At 33.0% G+C, this 23,108-nt stretch overlaps 1 protein-coding gene across 4 annotated transcripts in view; it reads left to right on the top strand.

Moving 5' to 3' along the window:
• Positions 1-7,282: 7,282 nt before the first annotated feature.
• LOC118071500 (uncharacterized) overlaps positions 7,283-23,108 on the top strand; it is a 30,661-nt gene continuing 14,835 nt past the window's right edge. The window contains exons 1-6 of one of the 4 annotated variants that reach the window (XM_035090683.1): positions 7,283-8,034; positions 8,147-8,218; positions 8,539-8,598; positions 8,723-8,880; positions 9,943-10,158; positions 10,277-10,470. The gene's annotated coding sequence lies outside the window, so the exon portion shown is untranslated. Of the gene's footprint in view, positions 8,035-8,146; positions 8,219-8,466; positions 8,599-8,722; positions 8,881-9,942; positions 10,159-10,276; positions 10,471-23,108 lie in introns of those variants that run through there. The other 3 variants (XM_035090681.1, XM_035090682.1, XM_035090680.1) reach the window with 3 other exon arrangements.

Raw genomic sequence — 23,108 nt, 5'->3', positions numbered from 1 at the left:
TTTTCTTGATCCTTGTTGACTCCAATAGTCTTCAGAGGGTGATTTTGACGGTTATGATAAGATTTTATGTTGAAAAGTAAATATTTAAATCTCTCTAGATACATACCGACGTCATTCGCTGACGCAAGAAAGAGTCGCCGCGGTGTAAAGTTCGAGAACTACGAAGCCGTTGGTTCCACCGATAAGTTTGCAATTTTTTTGCTAAAAAATCTCGCGTTTTTATTTGTATAAAAAATCAAAACTTTTTTCTAATTGTTATAAAAAAAAAAATATTTTTTATGTCCTAGTGACTTTTGTGATGAAAATAACGATAGTGAAATACCCTAGAGTTGCCGAATTTTTTAGGTTAAAAAAAATGGCAAAGAAGGAATGGATTTTTTTGTGAATTGAATCAGTTGAAAATATGTTGGAGTTTCTAGAGAGGACGAAAGTGATATAAAATGGGATAAAAGAGTTTAAGATGGATTTACTATAATATTTATCTCCATGAGAAATATTTAATCTTCATGTTTAGAACGTAGTTTGGTGAAGCGTAGTCACGAATTTTTAAGCTCGTCCAATTACACGTGGTTCCTTTAATTATGCATCAGTGCCGATGGATCGGCGCATCGTACTAAGATATATCCGCACTTTAATTTGGGTCCTCTCAAGAAGTTTTCGAGGGAGTTTTGCTAGACCACCGCCCGAGGCATTGTACGTGGGAACACGCGCTGAGCATCAAGGATCATGGGCCAGCATGGGTGGCCGTCTACTACATTTCTTCATGTCCTTGGATCTGGTCAAGATCAACCCAGTCTCTTGCGGTTGAGTAGCCTACTTGTTTTAACAATTTTCTCATCCTTGTTCTGATATTTATACTACCGTATTGTGCTAAAATATACTCGATTCACACTTGCATGTTTTTAGTCATTTTTTTGCGGGCTTCTGGTTATCAAAAAATGTTTGTATTGTAGCTCTAGGAATCGATGATTTTCCAATCTTTAACATCCAACTCTTGCTTTATTTTTATTTCCAGTCGTTTACTCGTAATTAATTTTCAAAGACGCATCCTTTTGTTGATGTTTAAGTTCAAACAAGTCATTCTTTTGGAATGTTTTTCGCACACTTAGAGTTGTTGGAAAGTGGTTGTATTGGTGTGCTAGAGATCGAGAATTTACTCATCTACAAGACCCAAGTCTTACTTTATCAATATCTCCATTAGTTTATTCACAATAAATTCTTAAAGACAGTCATCTGCAAGCTAGATGCTGTTTAGACCAATAATTGTCATACTTATTAATTTGCAATTTTTTTCGCAGGCTTCCAGTCATCAAAAGTGCTTGTATTGATGTTCTAGAGATCGGCAATCTTCCGAACTACATCATCCTGGTCTTGGTTTTTTACTTTCTCCATTTATCTAGTCCTAATCAATTTTTAAACCCGTCTATCAAGATCATTCTAACCTCAAGTATTTTATCAACAATTTTTTGATCATCTTTGTCAGAATTTTTCGCACTCTTCTAATGACTCAAAAGTGTTTATATGATTGCTCTAGAAATCAGGAAAGATCCAATCTTCAAGACCCCTATGTGAGTTTCATCTTATCATCATCAATTGAGTCAGAAATAATTTTTAAATGCACCTATTGACCACTGTGTCTCCACTTCTTCATGCTTACCACTTTAATTATTATTTTCAAATAAAAGCTAAATAATTTTAGTTCAAGTATCAACAATTTAGTAACAAAAAATATTATTTAACTTTATTCTCATAATTTATTTATTTATACAACTTGTTGACTATCTGGTCGCATTGTAGAAGCTTCAAAACCTCCCGAAACAAAAGAAGCCAAAGGTTGAAAGTTCCACCGATTTTATTTTCGATACCCATTTAATATGAAACAATACAGAAAATGATTCCGAACGTATTTTTCGCAGATTCAGCTGATATTCAAATACGACCAAGTCATAGAATGCCAACGACTCGATGAAACTTACGATATATCTTCCGCTTCAAAAGGAAAAAAAATCTCCAAATACCTTTCTCTTCTCGTGACCTGACTTATAAATACTCGCTTAAATTCATAAACATCAGACAATAATTAAATACCATTCTTATCAACATCATCAGCATTGGTTCCAATTAACCTACGATAAATCCGTCAATATTATCCATTTTTCGTCGGCTTTGATGAGCTAATGATACAGTAAGTATTGATTTCGTCTCATCATAAATGCAAGTATCCAATGAAATGTTTAAAAATGATCTCCTTTTTTAGATCAACAACTTCAAGATGTAAATTCCTGGCCAGGTTGGATTGAAAAAATCGGCTTAGCATTACGATGAACATTGTCAGTTGTGAAAGTATGCTCATACATTAGTATTATCCAGTTTACCACCAACTACTCTTTCTATTCAATGACTTCAGCATCCAATGTCCATCTGATCTTGGTTTACGTCAGAAATTCATTCGCGTAGGCTGCTAATATACCAAACTACCTGCAAATTCACCAGTATTTTATCCACAAATGCTTAATATTTATCAGTAATTTTATTTAAATATTTATTTAATGATAACATCCAGACCATCATCAGCATGCTCTACTTTGAGAATCTAGATGTTTTATTGATAAAAAATGCTGGAGTCCAGGAGGTAAGTTTTATTTAAATGACAGTATTTTATAGGATTTAGTGTGAGGTGAGGAAATAATAATTGATGTCTATTTGTCACCAGGGGATTTATTAAAAGACACTGCTGGAGACAGGAAAGCAAGAAATAAGTCTTGGAGCCTGGATGATGTGTGTAGTAATAATAGAGAATATAAATATACGGTAAAGTGAAGGTGGTCGTAATGGCAAACTAGAGAGTGAGAAAGACACTGTGAGGTAGACAAAAACCATGCCGTTGTCTACTTCTCAGAAATCGCGTAAACTCTTGTTGACGTTAGATCTTAAGACTTGCCGGCCGACAATGTACTTGGTATATTGCACACCTCTATTCCTTCTCTCTTTTAAAGCTTTTTTCTAGAGTTCACTGATGGATGTACGGTACATTGACTTCATGGGAAATATTTTTAACAATTGGTTTACAATTTAATGTAATTAGAAGCTTGCATTGGTGATAGCATTGATGGCTCTGTTAAAAAATTTATTGCAAGCAAAGTAGTGGTGGAAAAAATTATCCAAGACCAGGTGTATGTAGATCAGAAAAAGACGGATCTCAAACACTACAATGAAAGCCAATTTTGATAACCGGAAGTGGGATAGTGAGTGACCAAAAGAATGGAAAAAATTATGGAGCACTGTTGAATGTTGAATACACCAGTGAAAGTTAATTTTAAAAAATGACGGATTTTTGAAATAAAAACTGTAATTTTCATACCGATCCATCGTAGATACGTAATATTCGTAGCATAAAATTCATGAGAATGGAATGTAAAATGATAAATCTAAAATGATGAGACTACATATAGTAGTTTAGGAATACCAATCAGCCGGTTAGACTAGATGTTTGCTCCCGATCTGCATAAAGATCGAGGGAGCCGACGAAAAATTATGCCAAAACTCCATGGTTATAGAATACTCCTGTAAGGCTGTCGGCGCTTAACTCTTGTGCAGCTCCTTAAAGATCGTTTCATCTTGTATCTCTTCTCGTTTCTCTTCACTTCACTTTTCATTTTTTTTTACCCTTTTTATGATTCTCAGACGCCCTCTTAACAAATATAAAACATAAGATGGCGCTCACTAGTGAATGTGAGACGAGGATTAATCTGATACGTGAATCTGATGCTTTTAATTCACTCGTAATCATTTTTTATGCGCTAAATCTTGATCCTACTATGATTAGCAAGGCAGAAAATCATGAGAGACTAGACTCTTGTCACTAAAATCATTAAAAAATATTTATTATTTCACTTGGAATTTTTTCTAAAGGGTTTTCTCATGCTTATTCAGCTTCTGATTTAGTCATAATAATTCTTGAATTATTTAGCTTTTATTTGAAAATAATAATTAAAGTGGTAAGCATGAAGAAGTGGAGACACAGTGGTCAATAGGTGCATTTAAAAATTATTTCTGACTCAATTGATGATGATAAGATGAAACTCACATAGGGGTCTTGAAGATTGGATCTTTCCCGATTTCTAGAGCAATCATATAAACACTTTTGAGTCATTAGAAGAGTGCGAAAAATTCTGACAAAGATGATCAAAAAATTGTTGATAAAATACTTGAGGTTAGAATGATCTTGATAGACGGGTTTAAAAATTGATTAGGACTAGATAAATGGAGAAAGTAAAAAACCAAGACCAGGATGATGTAGTTTGGAAAATTGCCGATCTCTAGAACATCAATACAAGCACTTTTGATGACTGGAAGTCTGCGAAAAAAATTGCAAATTAATAAGTATGACAATTATTGGTCTGAACAGCATCTAGCTTGTAGATGACTGTCTTTAAGAATTTATTGTGAATAAACTAATCGAGATATTGATAAAGTAAGACTTGGGTCTTGTAGATGAGTAAATTCTCGATCTCTAACACACCAATACAATCACTTTCCAACAACTCTAAGTGTGCGAAAAAAATTCCAAAAGAATGACTCGTTTGAACTTAAACATCAACAAAAGGATGCGTCTTTGAAAATTAATTACGAGTAAACGACTGGAAATAAAAATGAAGCAAGAGTTGGATGTTAAAGATTGGAAAATCATCGATTCCTAGAGCTACAATACAAACATTTTTCGATAACTAGAAGCCTGCAAAAAAAATGTTAAATAATAGAATGTTATTCATCAGTATGCACAGTAGCTTTTTAACAACGTATGAGGCATCTGTTATGTAAATAGAATAAAAAGGTAATTATTTACTCAAATAAACGACACTTTTGATGATTACAGCAAGTTTTTCTTCTCACGAAGAATATCGTGTTTAATTATATCTATCACGTTTCAAGATAACAAACGCGTGCACTTCAACTTGACACACGACCAACACCATTTGTTATATTCTTATCCACGATAATACGTATCAAAACATCCCAAAGAATGCATTAGTACCATATTATATGCACATTTTACAGAAATTCTTACGAATGAGTCACTCTCCAGCTACACATGAGAGTCGATAAACCTCGAGTAGTTTATTAAAAAACCATCTTTCTAAAAGTAGCTCTAGCGTATGTATTTTTAGGTACTACCAGATTACTCTAAATATTCATTTATTGATACTCATCTCTGAATCATCTGAGATACCAATTCCATCGGTGATCTCTATTGATATCTTTACAAGTGAATCATCGATCTGTAAAAGTGGAGTATGTGTAAAATCGTTGGATGACCTGATTGGGATTATCTACAAGTGGTTCATATAAATACCTATTAACTCAGATCTAATTTAAGGTCGACGTTTATTCGAGTACTTAATATCTTTGTTTATCTGATTATCGAACCTTATTTTATCGATTTTGTATTCAAGCATGTTTTTTTTTCAGTGCTCTTGGACTGTCTCGATAGCTGATGATGTGGATTTAATTAAGTCAGATATTTTCATTCATTATTTATTTAATTGAATTTAATTATTATGGGAATTTATTTGCCAATTGAATGAGATAAAATTTTTTTCTATTGTTTATAGGAAATTGCAATTGTTAGAAATAATATCCAATGGTCTGGAGTTATGTGTAGGTATTAACAGCAATATTTCGTCAATGTTGGTCTGATTTATCGTTAATAATGATCATTCAATAGCTGGAATTTTTTTTTAATTGTTTACAACAAATTGCTATTGTTATAAACAATATGAAGTAGGTGAGAGTCATGGGTGGTGATTGACAAGAATATTTAGTTAATATAGATCCAATCTATCAGCAGCAATCATCACTTCATCGGTAGCAACTATTTTTCATTGTTTATAACTCATTTAAATTGTTATAAACAATATAGAGTTGTCAAGAGTCATGTGTAGTTGTGTATAACCATACTTTGTTGATGTTGACCCAATCACATATTAATATTGATCATCCAATAGGTAGAATGTGTTTCCACTTCTCCATCACTCTATTTATCTCGTAGTTTCTTTGTTATAAAAAAAACAGCTCGACCGAATTAGTTGAAACTTCTTTGAGATCTTCTTTATCGCATTATCTTTCGAATAAAATTAGTACAAAGTCGATATCTTCATTCATTCTCGAGATTTCGTGAACAAAAAAAACCCTGACATACCTACACACATCTTCTCAAAAACTACCCAGCATTATACTCCAAAATGCGGAGATATCATGAAATTACGAGTTTCAGAAATCAACTCCACTACAACCACTTCCTTATAACAATTGAAAAAAATCTAACAATATTAAATATCGATGTAATTGAGTGCACTTGGTAATTAAATTCAATTAAATTATCATAAAAGCTATGTTCAATTTTTCTCTGGTATTTTCATCATTGCACAAATGATGAAATGACTTGAAACATTGTATGTAGTTACATCAGATTAGTTTCAAAACTGTACGCAATAGTGTTATCTATTATGGTTGGTTATCGTTGTGAGATGGGTTTATAAAAATTAACGATCAGTTTAGCTAGTGATTCAGTAAGTAATTAGATAATCATATTAACGTAATAATATTTACGTAGTTGGATTAATTTTTATGGTTTTAAATTAACGTATTTTTACCTAAAAAATTCGTCGTAAAATCAGAATACCTAATAAAATAAAATTAGAAGATGTAAGTACCCATGATATTCTATCGTTTTTATGATTTTAATTTTAAGTACGTAGAATTTTTATCATATTTATCTTATGTGATCATCAATGTTATAGGATTTTACGTCAATTCGTTTTCTCAAAGTGGATTTTACGACTAATAAAATTGATTTGTTATTATAATTTTCTATTTTTTAAAATAAATATTCAATTCTCATTATCTTTCTCAACTTGAGATCCAGTTATTAGCAGTGCATTGTGTTACACTTGATATGCAATAAAACAAATTATTTTTTATTGAATGAAATTAGAATTAATTAGACAAACACTTGTGTAATAATACAAAAGAGTTATTTATTAAAAAAAAAATCATTTGTGATGATTACATTCAACAATTATTTATGACTCATCTGATAAGAATAAAATTAAATCAACACCTGGATCTTTTAGATTGAAACTTTCTTGAGCTATACAGTAGTAATGAAAGTATATTCAAGTCATTATAAAGACATAAAAAAAACAATTATACATAATTTAACCATCAAAACAATTATATTTTTAATTAACATTTTATTGTTACATTTAAAAATCAATTACGATCAAAGTAATGTAAATTTATTGGAACTAACACCTAGATGTTATAGGTTAGAACTTTCTTGTATTCTAGACCTAGAATAAAAGCTAGAAAATGTGATAGTACTCAAGTTTTTTACAATATTTACTTGTAATTAGTCGTCACTAAAAATATGGTTATCAAGTTGAATCAATTAATATTAAAATAACCTCAAATTTTTGTAATGTTTACAATTGTTGCATTTAAAAATTAATTACGTCTAAAGTAATTAAAATAATGTCAAACTAACACTATGATGATGTAGATTAGAACTTTCTCGATCTTCTAGACAACCAATACAAGTACTTTCCGACCAAAGGAAGTGTCAAAAAAAAAAAAAAATGATGAAAGACCAGTCATGTTGAGTATCCAACATTTAAGTCACAATAAGCGAAAATAATTCTTTCTTGAAGTATCATTGAAGAGCACACCTCTTAAAAACTCGCGAAATACTAGTATGAAATATCACCTGAAGAAAGCCTAAGGAGAAAAACAAAATGGATGAGTGTGTGGTAGCAACAAGTTGATGTATCTTGTCACGTGGATGAAATAACAACGTTCTTGAGTGGTATATCTATATGTATAGCAGTTGGTACGATAAACGTATGGGCGGAAAGTAACTGACGTCATTGTTGCCTTGAGCGACAACGTAGTTGCCGCCAGCCAGTCTGGCCCGATCCGATCACGATCTTTTCCTGTGAGTGAGCAGACCAGTTAACTATATCACCCAGTACCTATGTGAGATTTAATTAAATATTTTTTTATGTCATTTTAACTTTACGTTATATCCACATGACTTTAATAACTTTAATGAATTTAATATCCTCACTATGACAATTTATATATTCAGGTATCAAGCAATGGAATATTGTCCATTTTTATAACCTGTAAATTGCAAAATGCTGCTCTGATTACATTAAAGGTGTGCCATTTATTGCACGATTACAATTGTACACATTCTATGACTTCAAAGCATCACGTCATCATTGTATAGTTGGTACTCGCAAGTGTGACACTATCAAGTATATTGATCCTTTCGTCTTATCAATGATTCATGAGCAGAAATTACGTTTTCATTCATTCATTTATTACTTACACTAACGAAATAACTCACAAGCTTTGATTCATTCATCAGTTCACACTGATACCATCATTATCTATATCCAACATTTTTTAATGTATTTATTAGTTTAAGTACACTAACGAAAAAAAAATTTTTTTCACATGCCTTTGCACGCTTAGACAAGTTCGTGCAAGCCTCAATATTTGTCTGTTGCTGATAACAATGACGATATAATTGAGGTAATAAAATTTATTAATGTTTTTAAGTCATTTCTTTTTTTTTCTTTCAATATCTTTCGTTATCAAGACATAGTTTAGCTGACGTATTAAATATTATAGAAATAAATTTCTTGATTTATTACAGGTTATGTTGGAAAAGGAGCATCAAGAAAGGGTCTGGGATAGCTTTGATGAACAAAAGAAGGTCTGGAGTTGATCTAGGAGGCATTTTGATGAAAAAAAGACTGAAGAAAATCAATATGGATGTTTTTATGAAAGATAGAGGGTTCAAATTCGATCTTGGTAAGGTTTAATAAGAGAAATAAGGTCTTAAGCAGATCTAGGATAGGTTTAATATTAAAATGAGGCCTTTAGGAGGTTTAGGAAAGGTTTAATGAAAGAAAAAAGGTCTTAAACTGATCTAGGAAAGGTTTAATATGAAAAATGAGACCTTTAATAGGTTTATAAAAGGTATAATGAAAGAAAAAAGGTTTTAAGTAGATCCAAACAAGGTTTAATTTAAAAAATAGGATTTATAGCTGATTTGAAAAGGGTCTGATGATAAAAATAGACTCTGAAAGTTCGTCTAAATGTGTTTGAACAGTAAAAAAAAGAAATCAAGGCCACCTAGTGAGTGAGAAAAAGCGTTAAAAGTAATTTTTGAAGACAATGATTTTAAATATCGTACACAAAGGTGACGAAGTAGGAAGAGAGGTGTTTTTTATTCATATAAATCGCATGAAAGCATTAATAGATGATATGGGCGTTGAAGTTTCGCGACGACAATGAAACTCGTGGCAAAGACATGGTGGGCGTTCAAAGATATGGACCACTCAGGCCAGGAACGCCCAAGAAAGCAGCTATCCCTGATGCAGATGTGTGAAAACTTCCGCTATACAAGTCAGTGTCGTTGAAAAGAGTACACTAAAAAAAAAAATAACTCAAGTACGCGTGAACAAAAACCAACGAAAAATGTTTGAATTTTTATGTCAATAATTGAACGTTTGAGTTTATGCGAAAGCTCTGAGTAAATAATGAGGTTGTGTATGGTTTTGAGTCCTTCCTAGTGCACCAGTCCTTTCACCCGGATTATATACATTGACATTGTGAATTTGGCCTGGAAACCGGATCGAGAGACAGCTTCCAGGCTTCTTCTTCTTCTTCTTCTTCGTGTCCTCCTTTGTTATCCTCTCACTTTTTTAAACTTCTCATATCTCCAATGTATTGTCAATAATTCACTAACTCGTATAAATATCATACTTTATATATTCCACTAGCCACATGACTGTTCATTTTTGTAAATGCCTCGCAAAATTTTAATTTATATCACACACAGTAATAATTCCTACCACTGTGATTGTTCAGAATAATCTTAGCTCATGTGTGTGGGCGTCCAGACACTGCAGCAGGAGATGCGCCTAACTTGCACACTTTGGAATCAGTGTTAGGATAAATATGTTGCTGCCACAATGACTATGGAAGTGAATGTTTGGAATGGAGTTGAGAAAAATTTACTCATGATGATGGTTCATTCTTCTTCAATAAATACAACTCATCGAGGTTCTACATCCTAAAGTTCTGGTAATTAAATTTACTTTTTCATTTTTTTTCTATCAACAATTATTTGATGTCTTTGAGTAAAAGCCAGGTATATTAAGTATTTAATCATTACTAACTTCTTTTTCTTTTTATCATGTAGGTTCTTAGCTGGCTTTTCGATGATGAACGACAATGATGACAAACTGAACATCAAAGTAATGAAGATTTTATTGAATGCAGACAATCTTTTGGAAGGTAGACATGATCTTCTATCAAGAAAAACCTACATACTATCAGGAATCATGCTGGAAAATCAAAGATTGCCTAATAGTTATTAGGTTGGCTACAAAAAAGGTTTGTCCAATAATTAACAAAGTTTCTTTAGAATAATATCATTCAATTAGACATATAATTACCATCATTGGCAACAACCGTAGCTTAGCTATTAGGTAGGTCTCCGATGCCAGTGGTCCAAACACACTTCGCTAGAATATTCTGGTTACTCAATTGGTTTGAATTTAGTGCATAATGTTTCCAATAGATTTATTTTAATCCATCAAATTCAATTAAATACTCCAATACCAACAATATTAAAGTTGAAATTAATTTTTAAAAGCAACAAAAGAAATCTTAGATTCATTTTTAATGTCTCTAGATGCTGGATAATCTTTGAAGGATAAATTAAAAATATTTTGACGATCAAAAAATAGTTTACTTAGTTATTTTTGAGCAAGTTATCAGTAATTGAAGCAATAACACGATCAGAGCAATGATCAGAACCAAGAAGAAAAACTCATGAATATCCGTAAATGAAATACGAGTATAATAAAAAAGAGTAGCACCTGAAATGTTCACCCCTTCGGTGCCACCCACGCATTACGTTCCCTCCCTCTCACCTCAGATAACCGGTGAACGGATGTCTTTACACTAACTCACCCACGTGGGACGTACATTTCCGAACTCTCTCGTCATCGACCCTTTTAGCTTTCAAGTCTCTTTCCCTCCACTTAGCCTCCAGCACTTAACCAGCGTAGGACTTGCTCACACTCCTTTGATCCTTCCATTTGCACTTTTTTCCATCATTTTTGCATCTGTAACAAGCAACAAGAGAAAGTTAAATGCCTAATTACTAGACCAGCTTCTCAATATCATTGACTTCAATTTCTTCACCAATTTGTATTTGTCATTTGCTCCAACTCTATCATTAATATGAATATTAATTTAATTATTCATTTATTTTAATCCCGTAGAATATTATTAGATGCATTATTAATTGAGATTTTACTATCTCAGTAGTAATTATGTAAATATCCAGAACCAATAATTAAGCTGGTAATCATCCTGAAAAACCAATAAAATTAGTGTCTATATTATGCAAACCTGTTTCGAGTAATATGTGAGGGACTTGGGTAGTACGTGAAAGATTATTGACACGAGTGATTATATTGAAACTAAGTAGCCAACGTGGGAGATTTAAATTAAAAATAGTCATTTGAGACGATTGAGATTAGAGTACTGCTTCTACTACATTGCATGTTGATTCACGAGACTTCTTTTTCTAACTGAGAGGATGTAACTGGTGGAGTTGGAGTGGTAATTAATATCTGATCGTATCGTGCTTGAGATATGACAAAATATATCGCTCGTAGACATTATCGGAGGCTGGATGATAGAGTTTCAGAGAAGAAGGTTATTGATGCAATGAACTCAGTTTAGGATTTATTTCTTCATGGCTTGATAAAATTTTTAGTTTATTTAGATGGATTCTTTATCATTGATAATTCTATCAATCAACCCGTTTTTCTTTTAATATTAGTTTTTTTAGAAAATTTAGCATTGATTAACTTTTCTTGAGAAACCTGAGAAGAATAGCAGATCATAGCTGTCTTTGGGATTTTTTTTAAGGATCAAGGATGGTTGGTAAAAATTATCTAATGGATCATGATGATAGAGAAAGAAACGAGCTTTAAGATGCACTTTGAGTAGTTAGAATCGGAATATTCGTTGCCACGATACAGCTTTTCAAAGATCAATCAAGAAATTGCAATTTTCCTAGATGACCTTTTCTGCTGATAGTTTATTTAAATATTTTTTTTCTCATCGAGATGAATTTTTTTCTCAAACTTTATGGATACCATTTTAAAGAGGAGACTCTCAGCTTTTTAATGACATCCTTAAAAATATCCTAAGACCATTTCCCCAGGACTTACAAGGATCTAAAGCTCAAGGTAATTTTTCTTTATTTCTGAATTGAAAAAAAAAATCTATCAACTTTAAATAAATAAATAAAATTAAAATTCCAGTTTGAAAAAATCATTTCAAGGACCTCTAAGAGGATTTTTATTTAACACAAATGAGATTGTCAAGTGTGGCTAGAGTGCGTAACAATAAAGTAGCTAATGTGAGTTGCAGACGCGATCAATGATTAATGAGTTAAACACATAATAGGTAATGGGGCGTTTGTTTCGTTCCGGCAGGGTGGCCGCGTTAATGATATTTGCCAATCTAATATCTATATCCTATTTAAATGTACAAACCAATATGACTGGGACATTAATTCATATGAATGCTAATCCACTAGAGATAGAGATAGCAACAAGAGCTTATACCCTAGTTGAACTAGTGGACCATAATTATTGTGTGGTGACGACGACAGGTTACATTTCTGCTGCTACATTCTTTTATATCTACATTCATTCGTTATCTTCATCAAGCATTTTTACCTTTTTTTATTCCAGAAATTCTTAGCTGATCAATTCATATCGACCATTGCTTCAAGTTACTTGACTGTACACTTGGAACAACCGAGATAGAATTACTCTGGAGATCGCTCAGGGCGGTAAACAGTCAGCGACCATATATGATAAGCTCATGGACTCTTGTGACCACAACTGAAAAAAACATGTACAGATATATTTCATCGATAAAGTGCTCAAGTCACCACCTAGTTTATCAGCTGAATAATTTCCATTACATTTTGGAGTTGATATGAGAATGTGTAGACTTACAATTAGCTAAGCAATATTAAAAAGGGTTGATATTAAATGATTTTTTAGTTGTTTTTGGATTCTTTTGGATGAACAATACTATCATGATCAACAGCAGATGGTAGTGTACAGTGCACTATAAATTGCAATATGCAAATTTAATAAGCGTACGCCCAGTAAAGCTTGTTGGTCGGTCGTACGATGCTTCAACGTGGTCTTCATCTACTCTCCAAAGGCCCTCGAGACGTTTTCGAGTCCTCCAATATGTGAATATGTATATATGTACATACTCTGAACGACAACTACTCTTTGATGGGTTTTATACACGTGATCAGTCAACAGACACTTTTTGCTGCTTCTAGAGATTTCACGATCGTTGGCGTTATCCCACTTCTGTCTTTAGAGGTTCTTGAAGGATGTTGGACACATCTTGACCTTGAAATGATTTTTTCAAACTGGAATTTTAATTTTATTTATTTATTTAAAGTTGATAGAATTTTTTTTTCAATTCAGAAATAAAGAAAAATTACCTTGAGCTTTAGATCCTTGTAAGTCCTGGAGAAATGGTCTTAGGATATTTTTAAGGATGTCATTAGAAAGCTGAGAGTCTCTTCTTTAAAATGGTATCCTTGAAGTTTGAGAAAAAAATTCATCTCGATGAGAAAAAAAAATATTTAAATAAACTATCAGCAGAAAAGGTCATCTAGGAAAATTGCAATTTCTTGATTGATCTTTGAAAAGCTGTATCTTGGCAACGAATATTCCGATTCTAACTACTCAAAGTGCATCTTAAAGCTCGTTTCTTTCTCTATCATCATGATCCATTGGATAATTTTTACCAACCATCCTTGATCCTTAAAAAAAATCCCAAAGACAGTGATCAGCTATTCTCAGGTTTCTCAAGCAAAGTTAGAATGTCAATGGTTCAATTAAAAAAAAAATTCTCCAAGATTGTTACAATAAATTAGCGATTAATTACTCACAATCTATGTTTCTCTATTGCTTTCATCAGCTCATACTTGTCCCGCGTTATAACCATATAAGCCAGTCCAGCTTGATAGATGTAATTACATCGTATCGATGACTGCAGGCGTGCCTGACCTGGACAACACTAGGCAGCAAGTCAGTGATTTACAGTTGCGATGGTTGAATCAAGTGCAATTAAGTACAAGTAAATGACCAAGTATCTTGACAGCAGGTAAATAAATCAGTGTTTTCCAATCATTTTTCTTTGCTATGACCAAGTCGAGGGAGGGCCAGAAAAATAAGTGGATTTGATGGATCTTTGGAATATGATAAAGTGAGTGGTGAAGAGTTAGAAACAACTCTCGTTAGCAGCGTGTTTACGGCGTGTAACATTCAGCTTAGGGCTCAAATACCGACCTGCGCTTTTGTTCCGTCGGCGGTTTATTTAAATATGCATTAATATTTAGTACTCGACGAGTGTTTAAGTGGGAGTTACTCGCCAACCCGCGAGCCCTATGTAATTACTGAGCTGCAACCCACACTCTATATCCTTGCTTATATTCTACGGACTACAGACCGACCGCCGGCCCGAATAAAACCAGCTCATCACGAAAGCCATCAGAAAGTAAAATATACAGCCGCCTTTTACACAAAAGATGCTTTTACACAGTGATCGATACGTCATCGGCATCAACATGCTAGACTGCATCTTTTTTATTGTAAAAAACAATTCGTTGGAGTGATGTTTAGGTGTTTTGGGATGCTTGTTTGCCGTCTTTAGATACTTTTTTGCAAGAGAAATTGTTTTAAAGATTTTTTTTTTTCCTGAGTAAGAAGTGTAGTTTGGAGTTGGACTGAAATTATTTTGATGAAGAAACTCTATTTTGGCTTTAGATAACGATAATTTGGGAACAACTGGTGGTATTGCAGTGAATCTAGGCGCATTTGAAAGCTTCAGATTAGTTCTTTTGAAGGAAATAATTGGTTTAAGTAAGAAAAATTCCCTGGATTTTGTTAGCGGTAAAATAAGTTGGAGTTCATTTAGGTTTGCTAAATGTGGAAGTAGGTTGAACTTTAGATCCTTGTAAGTCCTGGGGAAATGGTCTTAGGATATTTTTAAGGATGTCATTAAAAAGCTGAGAGTCTCCTCTTTAAAATGGTATCCATAAAGTTTGAGAAAAAAAATATTTAAAAAAGTATCAGCAGAAAAGGTCATCTAGGAAAATTGCAATTTCTTGATTGATCTTTGAAAAGCTGTATCTTGGCAACAAATATTCCGATTCTAACCACTAAAAATGCATCTTAAAGCTCGTTTCTTTCTCTATCATCATGATCCATTGGATAATTTTTACCAACCATCCTTGATCCTTAAAAAAATTAATCAAACAGGAACTCCCGTCAATACCTAAACCTACAAAATCATTCTTCTTTCTAAATCATGTCAATTTTAAAACAATTACATATGTTGATATATGATGACTGTATTCGAAGCTCCAAAGTATACATTTAAACATCCCTTCACTAAAATACCCCACTGAGAACTTTTTCCAATAAATAAAAATATTTTATAACTCAATAAAAGTTTGCTTTATGAGTCTCCTGTAGTGTTCATGAAGATCATTCCAATTCTTTATCAATAAATTTCGACAAACACTTCAATAAATCCAAAAAAACATTCTCAAATCCATTTAACTGTAGTTTACAAACAAAATGCAGTGCTCAAAAAAAATTTAAATCACCATCTGATCCCTTAATTATTCCTCAGAGTGTATCAATACCATACAGCTAGTGTTGGGTATCACCAAGAAGTATCTGAATAAGTGTCCAGTAAATACGATCACCAACACCTCTGGTGTGTGGTTGACATTAATGGTAACCAGATACACTCCACCAGGCGATGGTTATTCGCATATTCACCAGGATATATTAGCGCATATTTTCAAAGACATACATTTTGAGTTGGAATTGTATGGCGTGTAGCCGGTTTTGGGGCCGATCGAGCTAGAATTATTCACGGCATACAATACAAGCATATATAAATACACATATGTATATATATATACATATCTATGTGGCTTCAGGTCATCGGCATTTTTGCAAATGCATTATGATAATTGTGAAATAATGAATTTATAATTTGTTGCAAATGATACATGATGACTGCGGCCCTCCACAAAATTATACGGCACGGCAAAACAATTTCTGTCCCTCGTGCGCACTTGTGTATAGTGGCCGTACACGAGATTCACCGTCAGGACCCGTTTTTTTTTCTTTCTTTCATTTCTTTTATTTTACCCTTTTTTCCCCTTACGTTAACTGGTAAACTGGCTAAATAATCATCGTGAGAGAATCGCGAAAAACGCGATATGCCAGCATTTTGCGTTTTGCAATCTCACTGGTTTCCCATCAGCTCCCACGAGATCCATTTCGTGATGATGTGATATTATTCGACATAAATATATTTGCAAGACTGCCCTCCATATACACACCCTGAGGAAGGAGGTGATGAGAGACAACGAACAGTTGAATAACCCAATTTTGTGCACTTCAAAAGAGGTTTTGTATGCAAAAATATTATCCCTTTTGACTTCTAGGACCTAAATAGACTGAAAAATCAAAGTTTTCATATATTTAAGTGGATTAATAATAAAAATGTGTAAATTTATTTTATTACAATAATTTTATGTGAGTTAATAAACATAAAAATGCTTACTGTTAGGTTGGACTTTACTAACCTCAAATCATCTCAGGATTTTTCTCGTCTAATTGTGCATTTTTCATATGTTTTTTTAATAAAAAATATTTAGAAAAGTCGTATGCATATCAGAGAACATAGATTGACGGTAAAAGTGCAATAATAATCGCAAAATAAAATAATTTTTCAGTGAATTTCGAGGTGTCATGGCGGACGCACCTGTCATGAGCCCTTTATTGAAAAATTATTTATTTTACAATTATTATTACACTTGTACTATTAATCTTTCTTCTACAACGTGTATATCACTTTTCTAAATACTTCTAAATATTTTTTACGTGAAAAAAACAAATAAAAAATCCACAGTTTAACGAGAAAAATTTGAGGTTAGTAAAGCTCAATCTTAATATAAATAAAAAATACCAGTTATATCTCAGTACAAATAATTCTTCGAAAATTCCCAAAATGTAGCGCATAAACTGATTCAGTAATCATATCAATAAATCTCAGCTAACAAACAGTAAGCAGCTACTAGTTGGAAATTCCCACAACACATCCAACTCACTCCAATAAACCCACGAGTCTTCATTAAGAGATAAAACAACTAAAATAGAAAAAATAAACATCAAAACCTTGAAAAAAATATTCCTATTCAATTTTTCGGTCTTTTTAAAACGAAAGTTGAAAGAGAAAAATTACATGAGGCTCACCATTCACCCTACATGTAAGTATATTTATGTAACGACAAATTGATATTATTTATGTACATAATAAACGTGTAGAAATGTATATTTCGCAGAAGGACCAATGGATTTTGCGAAAATTGGCTTGTTATATTCGTGACGACGATGGTATATACGTTCAAGTGTAGGTTAAGATGTCGTGCAAGAACGAGACAGATTGACAGGAGCTGAACCAATTATGAGAATATTATCTGACGGACGGTTGCACTCCCTGCAATCACAGTGATTAGTGCTCGCTGGCACACTCAACGTTACACGCACCTTCCGCTAATTTGTGAACCTTCACACGTACATGCATGTAAATTATATAAGCATGCAGACTAAATCACATACAGATTTCAAACTTTTTATACACATGAAATTACCGTTTATTGCTGATCATGTAATTATCAAAAATGATCATATTCAGGGTATTTTTTTATTTTATTTTGTTTTTTCTAATCATCATTAGCAATGTTCTCACATAATTCTATGTGATACGTCTAATTTACTATACATTGCAACTATTTTTGAAAATATTTACCTGGGTTTGTGCTGAGTCAGGGGTTTTTTCATTTATATTCTAAAATAGAACAGGGTTTTTTATTGAGGAGGAAAAAATGTATGGAAAAATGTTTTTTTGCAATTGATGGATTTCATTAAGTATTAACAAGAGAGATATAAATAGATTAAATGAATGATAAAAAACGTTTTTCTTTTTTAATAGTAAATAACTAGATGATGAGATGATAATATTTGTTGTGTTTTTTTTTATTAAATGAGTATGTTGTACATAATAAAAAATTTTTTACAGCTAAACTTGTGGTTTTTTGGATGTTTTAATTCATGGAGGTTATAGAGCAACCGATTTCCGATCTCTAGCATACCGATAAAAGCCATTTTGGATGTGGAGAAGTATTTAAAAAACTTTGAGAAAGATACTGAAGGATGAAGCTTTTGATTTAGCAGCTTCAAGTGATATTTTTTGCATTTAAATATTTTTTTCAACCAAACTTGTGGTTATAAAAATTTGATAGCCAGTCTATCTTGTAGAGCAACCGATTCTCGATCTTTAGCACACCAAGAAAAGCATCCCATGATACCTAGAAGTCTCTGAAAAAAATTAATAAAAGTATTGAAAGACTTATTTATTGATTCAATAATTAATAGTTGGATTTCTCACCTTTGAAAATTTTTTTCAGCTAAAATTGTGGAAGTAAAAATTAGGTAATCATTGCATCTTATAAAGCACCCGATTCTCGATTTCTAGCACTCCAATACAACCATTATCTGATCCCTAGAAGTCTCTGAAAAAATTAACAAACATCATCAAAAGACTTACTAGCTAATTAAATAATCAAAAATTGGGTTTCTCATCTTTAAAAATTATTTGCAGCTAAACTTGTGATTATTTGAATTTGACAATCAGTCTATCTTATAGAACACCCGATTCCCGATCTCTAGCATACCAAGAAAAGCTTCCTCCAACATCTAGAAGCCTCTAAAAAAATCAACAATAACCCAACTCCATCAATGATATCTTTTCAAACAATTCCTCCATCTAATCAAAACCAATTAAAAAAACATGGACTATTTGAAAGTGGCTCAAATCTATCATCATAAACCGGAACATTTATTAAAATAAAACAACTTCATGTTGATAAAAAAATAAGAACAAAAATATCACCAGATAAAGCAACATTCAGGTAAACGTATTTCTCGTTTAACCAAAGCACCATTCCTAGATATAACTAATAAGCGTAATAATTTTTTTCAGCATTAATATCAAACACATATATATATTTCTTGACGTGCATTGAACATAGTCTGACGAGTAAATAGTATATAAAATTGGCAGGGTGAAGAAATGGAGCGAGTAGGAAAGGTAGATCTTACCTGGAAACAGCTAACTACTTATTGTCACCTTTAACGAGGCCGCTGTAAAAACTCAACTATTCGCAGGTAGTAGGAATGTTGCCAAGTTATGAAAGCATCAATTACCTTCCACATTCAGTTCCCTAATGAGGGGAATACTGCAGAAAGAGCAGCTTGCAAGAATTCTACTGCTATGTTGACTACTGTTATTCAGCCAGAGTGTTTGTAATAGCCGACATGTTCAATAATATTTTTCATACCATCACTAATATCAACTTTATCATCAATTATTAACTATCAGACATTTGATTTATAACTATCATTTAAAGTATTACTCTATGCTTTGACATATTCAATTGTCTGATATATAATAAGCTCAAATCCATACAAGGTATGACTTAATGTGTCCTGTGTGCAATGACATCATTCTCATTGTTCTACCATCAAACATAAGTTGACTGAGACAGCAGCATATGTCAGGGGGAGGCAAGAGCAAACTTTGTCGGTAGATTTAACTATAGGAATATATATATATAGACAATTGGGTTGCGTTGGATGCAATCAGCCAACGCGGAAACTACACTGCATCCTCGCTGGGATTATACACCTCAGCAAGTTTAATCACATTCGGTGGGAATTCTTTTTTGTCAGACTTTCTCTCTTTCACTGCTCGGTGTTGGGTTATTGTTCGTGTGGGGTTAAGTCGTTTTGTACATGACTAAGTTGTAATTAGAAGTAGACATGTAGAGATGATGATTATTATGCTTTTTTTGTTGATTTTTTTAGAGGCTTCTAGATGTCGGAGGAAGCTTTTCTTGGTATGCTAGAGATCGGGAATCGGGCGTTCTATAAGATAGACTGATTGTCAAATTCAAATAATCACAAGTTTAGCTGCAAATAATTTTTAAAGATGAGAAACCCAAGTTTTGATTATTTAATTAGCTAGTAAGTCTTTTGATGATGTTTGTTAATTTTTTCAGAGACTTCTAGGGATCAGATAATGGTTGTATTGGAGTGCTAGAAATCGAGAATCGGGTGCTTTATAAGATGCAATGATTACCTAATTTTTACTTCCACAATTTTAGCTGAAAAAAATTTTCAAAGGTGAGAAATCCAACTATTAATTATTGAATCAATAAATAAGTCTTTCAATACTTTTATTAATTTTTTTCAGAGACTTCTAGGTATCATGGGATGCTTTTCTTGGTGTGCTAAAGATCGAGAATCGGTTGCTCTACAAGATAAACGAGCTATCAAATTTTTATAACCACAAGTTTGGTTGAAAAAAATATTTAAATGCAAAAAACACCACGTGAAGCTGCTAAATCAAAAGCTTCATCCTTCAGTATCTTTCTCAAATTTTTTTAAATACTTCTCCACATCCAAAATGGCTTTTATTGGTATGCTAGACATCAGAAATCGTATGCTCTATAACATCCATGAATTAAAACATCAAAAAAACCACAAGTTTAGCTGTAAAAAATTTTTTAAACACAAAAACCATCATTGGTGGTCTATTAACTGAACATCCAACACCACTAATGTCTTTATCAATTTTTTCAAAACCTTCTTGGTATCCAAAATAGTTTTTATTGATCTCCTAGACATCAAAAATCAAATGCTCTATAAAATCCATGAATTATCTCATTTTTATAACCACAAATTTAGCTGAAAAAAATATTTCAAATCCTTACCACACAATTGTTAAGTACTAAATCAAGAGATAAATCCTTGAAGAATATTCCAAGTTAAAGATTTATTTGACTAGAGAATAAAAACTGACCTTTTCCTAACCAGAAAATTTCCCTAACAAGCCATCACCTAAAAAATCACGGATTGAAAAGCCAGGCTGATGAGATATTAGCTGCTGACTATTGGTGACTATTCTGAGTCATTCTTCGGCTTGGTCGCGACACTCAAATAAATACATCTTCTGAAGAAGAATAGATCCTTTTTCTCCTCTTAAACAGTCTTAAAAGATCGGCCGCAAAAGGTCTAGGTGCTTTTGTTGGCATCATCGAGTCTCCACCTTTCTTGCAACGTCGCCGAATTCTGTTCCCACGGGATGATATAGTTGTGCACCATCGATATTAACACATGACCTACATGGCTTTTGTCTCTTGCAATAATTTTAACTGCATTCGATCATCAATCTATTGATCCTTCTCTCTCAAATGCCCTTGTTGGTCTGCATGGATTATTGCCTTTTCTTTTTTCTTTTATTCTTTTAGAGTGTGTGCTTGAGCCTGGACACCAACACATGTGTGGACTTTGTTGCCTCGGCACAAAGTAGGTGACTTTCCTTCGAAAAATATTAATAAGTTATAGCAGACCGATAGTTTTCTGAGAATATAAGACCCGCGTGCTGCAGGACCGCGTGTACAATAGCGGGAGTCTCGGCGCCGCAGGATGCCTGACCGGAGATTTGCTCGGGATAGAGTTTGACAACGCGATCGCCGCCGTGTATGCCCACAATCTTACGAGAGCACTAGGACCGCCATCAGATAACAGACACGTTTGAACACAAACCGACGCCCCTCTCAGGCCACTTTTCTCTACTGATTTTATTCGCTGGCAGTTTTTATGGAATAAAAATATTCAAGTTTTGATCAATGGTGATTTCAATCATTTTTTATGGTCAAACTTGGGGTTATTAAAATTTGGTGGTTAATCTATCTTGTAGAGCAACCGATTTCCGATCTCTAGCATACCGATAAAAGCCATTTTGGATGTGGAGAAGTATTTAAAAAACTTTGAGAAAGATACTGAAGGATGAAGCTTTTGATTTAGCAGCTTCAAGTGATATTTTTTGCATTTAAATATTTTTTTCAACCAAACTTGTGGTTATAAAAATTTGATAGCCAGTCTATCTTGTAGAGCAACCGATTCTCGATCTTTAGCACACCAAGAAAAGCATCCCATAATGCCTGGAAGTCTCTGAAAAAAATTAATAAAAGTATTGAAAGACTTATTTATTGATTCAATAATTAATAGTTGGATTTCTCACCTTTAAAAATTTTTTTCAGCTCAAGTTGTGGAAGTAAAAATTAGGTAATTATTGCATCTTATAAAGCACCCGATTCTCGATTTCTAGCACTCCAATACAACCATTATCTGATCCCTAGAAGTCTCTGAAAAAATTAACAAACATCATCAAAAGACTTACTAGCTAATTAAATAATCAAAAATTGGGTTTCTCATCTTTAACAATTATTTGCAGCTAAACTTGTGATTATTTGAATTTGACAATCAGTCTATCTTATAGAACACCCGATTCTCGATCTCTAGCATACCAAGAAAAGCATCCTCCAACATCTAGAAGCCTCTAAAAAAATTCATAAGCATCTCGACATGATGTTGTCTCAAAGCTATCAGTAGATGTTTGTCAAAGATAAAGAGTAGTTAAGATTTCCTCGTTGATAAAAAATCATTGAAACTGAGACTAAAGTGTATGTAAGATGAAGAGAAAAGGATATAATTAGTGAGCGTTACTCGAGGGGTTGTGCACCTACACCTTGGCGTGCATGATGAGTATAAATAAATAAGGTTGAGGGTGGACATTAGAGTGCATTAAAGTGGTACACACATGTGGTGTTACAAGTGTGAAACCCAAGGCGTGAATGTGACATAAATGATCGCCCGAAGCAAGTCGGAGTGCGTGAGTGGAATGACTCGACGAGTGTGGGTATCCGAATTAATTAATTAACTTTCCAGTCAAACCGGATTTACATGATAGAAGATTGATAC

Source organism: Chelonus insularis, unplaced genomic scaffold (genome assembly GCF_013357705.1).
Source record: "Chelonus insularis isolate UGA/USDA-ARS -01 unplaced genomic scaffold, ASM1335770v1 contig_85_pilon, whole genome shotgun sequence".
Taxonomy (NCBI): domain Eukaryota; kingdom Metazoa; phylum Arthropoda; class Insecta; order Hymenoptera; family Braconidae; genus Chelonus; species Chelonus insularis.
Note: the sequence above shows the minus strand (reverse complement) of the source record. Positions and strands in the feature narration are given on the sequence as shown.